Genomic DNA, 6,000 nt, shown 5'->3' with positions numbered 1-6,000 from the left:
TAAATATAAATTCATTATTTATTAGTGATTAATGAATTAATTATTGAGATCAAAACTGAGCAAACACACACCCAGACAAATGGATAGGAATTTCTTGAACTCTTTTCATACGATAGCTGTGTTAGTCAGTATTGAGTGAGGGTTACACGAATCCCTCCGTGAGCTTTGATTTATCCAGTAAAACAGGAAACGGACTATACGTAATATAAAGGCAGAGTACTTTGAGTGGACAGAAATCATGGGATACCTACCTAGTAACGGGTAGGCCCACCTTACTCCCGGATAAGGGCAGTCACACGGCGAGGCATTGAGCCCACTAGTTCACGAAAGCGTTCCACGGGTATTTCCATCCATCCATGCTGGCTGCACCGCTGTCCATAATTCCGTCGCATTCCTAGGTGGAGGATCCAAAACTTGAATTGATCTTACCACAGCATCCTAAAGATGCTCCACAGAGTTCATGTCCGGTGAACGGGAAAGCTGTTCCATTGTGGTAAAATCTGTGGAATTCTCTTCGAACCATGTTCTAGTCACCACGGCTCTGTGGGAGGCACATTCTCCTGCTGGAAGAGTCCATTGCCCTGTGGATGCACGATGACCATGAAAGGATGCAGATGGTCAGCACGTAACCTAGACCTTTTAGAGATGCGTCTAGACATACCAGAAGTCCCAACGTGTGCCAGTTGAACACGTCCCAGACAATTACAGACCGTCCACCTGCCTGAACAGTTCCTTGTTGACATGGTGGCTGCATAGCTTCGTGCGGTTTCCTTCAGATACGCACCCTCTCAGATACGTCCGCTTGAAATAACTGTAAACGGGACTCATCGGACCAGGAGACCCGTCTCCAATCTTCCAAGGTCCAGCGCCGATGTTCTTTCGCCCAGTTGAGGCGTAGAGTCCTGTGTCATGGTGTTAGCAATGGCAATCTGGTGGGTCCCATAACCTATTGTGGCTAATGATTTCCTAATGGTCTTGGTGGAGACGTTTCTGGCACCTCCCTCGTTGAAGTCGGCGGTGATTTGTGCTACTGTCGCTCTCCGCTTGGCTGAAACAATGCGAGACAGACGTCGACGGCCACGTTCATCCACCACCTTTCTCCGCCCACAGCGCTGTCTACGAGGAGATGTTATTACAGAAATAGCGTATTCCCGATATACTGTTGATACTGTCGAACGGAGATAGTGTAATTTCTGTACCACTTCCGCGATAGAGTGACCTATGTATGCGTCTGGCACCCACTATCGTCTCTCTTTCAAAGTCGGTTAACTCACGACGTTTATCCATACTGGCGTCGAATTACCGTCTACGTAAACCCGCAGTATACCTGTATACCTGCCAAGCGGTGGGTTCGTCCACTGACGAGAGGGATGGCAGCGTCGCGTTACCGAGGAACAAGGTATCCCATGAATTCTGCATTGACTCCTCACTGTCTTCGTTGCTTTTGTTTAAAAAATAAACAAAAAACAACAGAGCGCGCTTTAAAAAGTTCATTATGATGACAAGTGAAAATTTTGGAAAATGCACATTAGAATAGATTATTGTATAGTCAAATTAAAATAAATACCAGTTTATTGTAATTGCAAGTAAAACAGTTTTTTAAGTTTTTTTTTTACTGAAAATTTAGACATTTAATATCACTTACACACATTTTGTTTATTCAGGGAAGACTTCGTTGATATATTTTTTTTTCTATTTCACAATAATATAAATTATAAACGAATATGGAGTGTTTATTCCGAAACAGGCCCTTTTACGTGTTTATTTACAAACAAGAAAACAAAAATTAGTAAATAACACAGGAGGAAAAAGTAGGTATTTCACGTAAATATACGCTAAGTAAAAGTATCTGTCAGGAGTGGGATTCGAACCCACGCTCACATAAGTGGACCAGAAATCACAGCCGCAATACACGGAAATAAACCCCTTGAGTCTGGCGCCTTAGACCGCTCGGCCACCCTGACAGCGAATAAAGCACTTTTAAAAATAAATTTGGATGAGACTTTGAACGTCATGTCTATATTGACAAATTTAGTTTTAAATCCTAATCATCTATTACCAGGACAGCCTAAGTTAAATCCTGATAATTACCGGGACTCTAAATAGTTCTATGAAAAACGAAATATGTTTTTTATGAAAATCCATTTACTAGGAGTGGCGTTATTTCATGCGGACGGACGGGCAAAGAAATAGCAATTATCGGATTTCTATTAGTTCGATTTTAATGCAATTTAAGGGGCTCTAGAAATCCTTCTAAGAGGCATCTACTGGAATCGAGTCATTACATAAGTACGGTACAAAAAAATAAAAAAGAAATAATAATTTCCAGATTTCTATTGTTCCTGGAATTGCCCTACAAATCTTTTCAAAGGCCAAAATATAAAATATCGTGAAAATCTGTCCACTCGGAGTCGTATTATTCCATGCGGACGGACTGACGGATGGTGCAGACAACAGGCGTCAGTCCGTCCGCATGGACTGACACTTTAAATTATGCTTTATTCCAACTTTATGGTATACAAAATCAGTTTATTACCAACACCAGGGTAAAGTTTTGTCACATGCACTGCAGAAATTGTACCCATATTTACCAGTAAAGAAAACGCAGAAGTTTTTCGAAATACAAGGAACAGTCTTTAAATTTGGCACGTTTTCTTATTAAGCAAAATTATATCACCAGTTGCACTCTGTACATGTATGGAAGAACTGGGTTCATATGCCTAAGTCCAACTATTTTATGCAGTCTAAGAGTGTAGACCACAATAAAGATAATTTTGTAGAATTTACTGGCCATGAACTAAACCGAGGGCCGGAGTAAGGTATTTCGGCACCCATACAGAAAGATTTTTTGACACCACGCTACTAAGGATATTTTTTAAAAAAATTTATGATTTCTAAAATTTGGCGTCCCTTAAACAAAGGGGCAAGGGCTCTTTTATCCAGTTTGGTTTAGGATTTAATCAAAAATTTATCAATATAAGCCTGCCAGTTTTGTGTGTACCGCTCAGTCATATCAAGAACTTCTGTAAAAGCAGTTGTCAAATATTTTCTTTAAAAAATCCGAATTTTATACAGTATAAGTATCATAATTCTACAAGTACTTATGACTTTTTGAGTTAGTTCGAATTGATTTTCAAAAGATGGCTGTGATTTCTGATCCACCTATGTGGGCGTAGGTTCGAATCCCACCCTTGACAACCACTATCTTGGTAATGGTACGCCATCGTTTTTCTGTTATTTATAAATCCAGCCGATTATTTTATTTATTTATTCGAAAATAAAATTACACAAGCAGACCACTCGGAAATAAAAATATAGCATTTAATTTTTTAAAAAAATGGAGGATGAATATATGATATAACGTTATACGTATAAGTACAGTCAACGCCAAGTAAATAGTATTGAATTTTATTATTATATTTTATTTTTATTTTTTAAAAATTCTTTACAATTGAACTTATTTTTTTTTCGTCTTTGGCTAGTATGTTTTGCTAGTGAAAGATGGCGTTGCTGACATAAACTGCATGACTACTGGAGGTTTGACATTCGAACAACACAGCTGTTCTTGTTGTTGTTGCTGTTGTTATAGGAGTTTAGGAGCATTAGCAACTAAGGCCATATTTTGCCGTATATACTGCCTATAAATTGTGTGTATTCTGTGGTCGATTTTCTATTTTATGGACGAAAAACCGGAGTTTCCGGTTGAAAAAACCATGCCACCCTCGCCTGAGACCCACTAATTCGGCCACGTTGTGAAGAAGGTTGTTATTGTTGTTGGGTTTTAGGAGCAACGAAGGCCATCTTGTTCCTTGTATGTTGTCTGTAAATTATTATTATTATTATTATTATTATTGCTCTTTATATTATTTCTCCCTGATTGGGGGTTCCACCTCGTGACGGGTATTGCTACCAAGTACACAGGGTGGTTGTTGTTATGTCTGGTGTTACTGTTGATTGAGGAACTCTCTGACTATCCTACAGGTGTTCAGGATTGCAACTTTCTGGAGTTCCTTGTGGGTGTTTGCTGGGAGACCTATTGCTGCTAGGCTGTTATGCAGGGTCTTAGGCACCATACCTGCGGTTGACACGATGATTGGGATGGTCGTTAGTTGTTGCATATGCCCCATATGCAATGAGATAGGCAGCCTTTTCCTTCTTGTTCACAAGGGTTATGTTCGGTTTGTTGTGCGGGATTGTCCTATCCGTTATTATGGCGTGGTCCCAGTACAGCTTGTGGGTTGGGGTCTCTAGTACTGCCTGGAGTTCGTACTTATAGTACGGTACACTTTCTTCGACCAACTGGTATTTCCTTGCTAGCTTCTGATATATTATCGTGTCTACTCAGTCTGGGTGATCACCTTGCATCCCACAGTGATATGTTGGATTTTTTCTGAGGCCAGGTGGCATCGTCCACATGTGTCATCGAAAAATCTGGGCTCGTAGGCGATGTATTTTCTGTAGTTCCTGGTGTTGATTACCTGGTCTTGGATGGCGAGCATGAATGCTTCAGTCTCGGCGAAGAGCGTCCCGCTCGTGAGCCATAGATAAAATTGCTATGGAAGCAATTTTATCTATGTGCTCTTGATAGAAATCATTGTAGTGTCTGCCATGGAATGTCTTCTCTGCCCATCTGTCTAGCTTCGTTTGTACCTCCTGGTTATGGGGGGGGAGACCTCCTCGCTTAGGTTGAGTGGGGTATACCGCTTGTCTATCTTCCTTACGGCCTAGTGGAGTGCTGCTGTGTGTTTCTGGAAGTAATTCTTCAGGTTATCTATCGCTGTCTTATGTTGCTCAATGAAGTCTATCAGGCCCCTTCCTCCTTCTTCCCGGGCAATTGTCAGTCTCTCCAAGGCAGATTTCGGGTGGTGTTGGCGGCTCTTGGTCATCATTGTCCTTGTCTTTCTCATGATATCCTCCACCTCGGTGTTAATCTAATCTATGACCCCGAAGGAGTATGTTAGCACTGGGACTGCATAGGTGTTTATGGCTTTAACTGTGTTCCCTCCGTTCAGCTTTGCTTTCAGCAGGCTTCTGAGTCTCTGATGGTATTTTTCGGTCAGGCAGGCCTTAATTTCCTTGTGCTGTAACTGCTGAGCCTGCATTATCCCCAAGTATTTGTAGGCCCCTACCTCTGCCATGGCTTCGATCTCTTTACCACTCTGCAGCCAATAGTTTCGGTTGCCGCATAGAGCTGTATGTCATCCTTATACATCAGGCGGGTGAGGGTGTACAGGTTCTTCCTTTCTTCTTTGAGGTTATATCCGTACTTGCTACTGTTGAGCATGGTAGATAGCGGGTTAAGTGATATACAGAACTACAATGGGCTCAGGGCATCTCCCTAAAAGATTCCTCTCCTGATGGAGATTGGCCTGGTTGTGATGTGTTCGACCTTAATAATGGTACTCCATTTTGCCATCGTTTCTCCTAGGAAGTTTGTCACTATCGGATTGACTTTGTAGATGTTCAGCGCCTATATTAGCCAGCTATGAGCCTTGCGGTAATCGATGTAGGCTGTGTATGTTGCGGCGCTTCTTGTAGGCCTGCCCCATAACCGCGGCATCTATAGTTAATTGCTCCTTGCATCCTTTGCTCAGCCGCTTGCATCCTTTCTGCTGTTCGGCCATTATATTCTGGCTCTCAGTGGTCTGATGTCTTTCTGGTTATGCAGCTGGCCAGGATCTCGTACATTGTTGGGAGGTTGGCCAGGTGATTGGCCTATATTTCGCCGGGTTTCTTGTATCTTCGTCTTTAGGCTTCAGATATGTGATTCCTTGAGTGAGAAACTTCGGGATTGTCTTTGAGTGCCTTATCATTCGGGTGAACTGCTCTGCCAGATCTTGTTTGTGCAAGTGAGCTTCTTGTACCAGTAGTTGTGGACGTTATCTATTCCTGGAGTTCGCCAGTTGTGAGAGTTTTTGATCATCTGTTTTACTTCTTCTTCCCGAATCTCCCCCACCCTCTCATTTCTTGTACGTCCTTGGTTTTCTTGCGTTCTAGTTC

The 6,000-nt window shown here is 41.9% G+C and overlaps 1 non-coding gene across 1 annotated transcript; it reads right to left on the bottom strand.

The window, feature by feature from the left end:
- Nucleotides 1-1,850: 1,850 nt before the first annotated feature.
- TRNAL-CAA (transfer RNA leucine (anticodon CAA)) lies at nucleotides 1,851-1,964 on the bottom strand. Its single transcript has 2 exons — nucleotides 1,927-1,964; nucleotides 1,851-1,896 (listed from the first exon to the last, which is right to left on the bottom strand). It is a non-coding gene; the product is annotated as a tRNA-Leu (tRNA).
- Between the last annotated feature and the right edge of the window lie 4,036 nt (nucleotides 1,965-6,000).

The sequence above is a fragment of the Mastigoproctus giganteus genome, chromosome 3 (assembly GCF_048544385.1).
Source record: "Mastigoproctus giganteus isolate SK-2022 chromosome 3, ASM4854438v1, whole genome shotgun sequence".
Classification (NCBI taxonomy): domain Eukaryota; kingdom Metazoa; phylum Arthropoda; class Arachnida; order Uropygi; family Thelyphonidae; genus Mastigoproctus; species Mastigoproctus giganteus.
The sequence above is the reverse complement of the archived record's forward strand: the minus strand, read 5'-3'. Positions and strand labels throughout refer to the sequence as shown.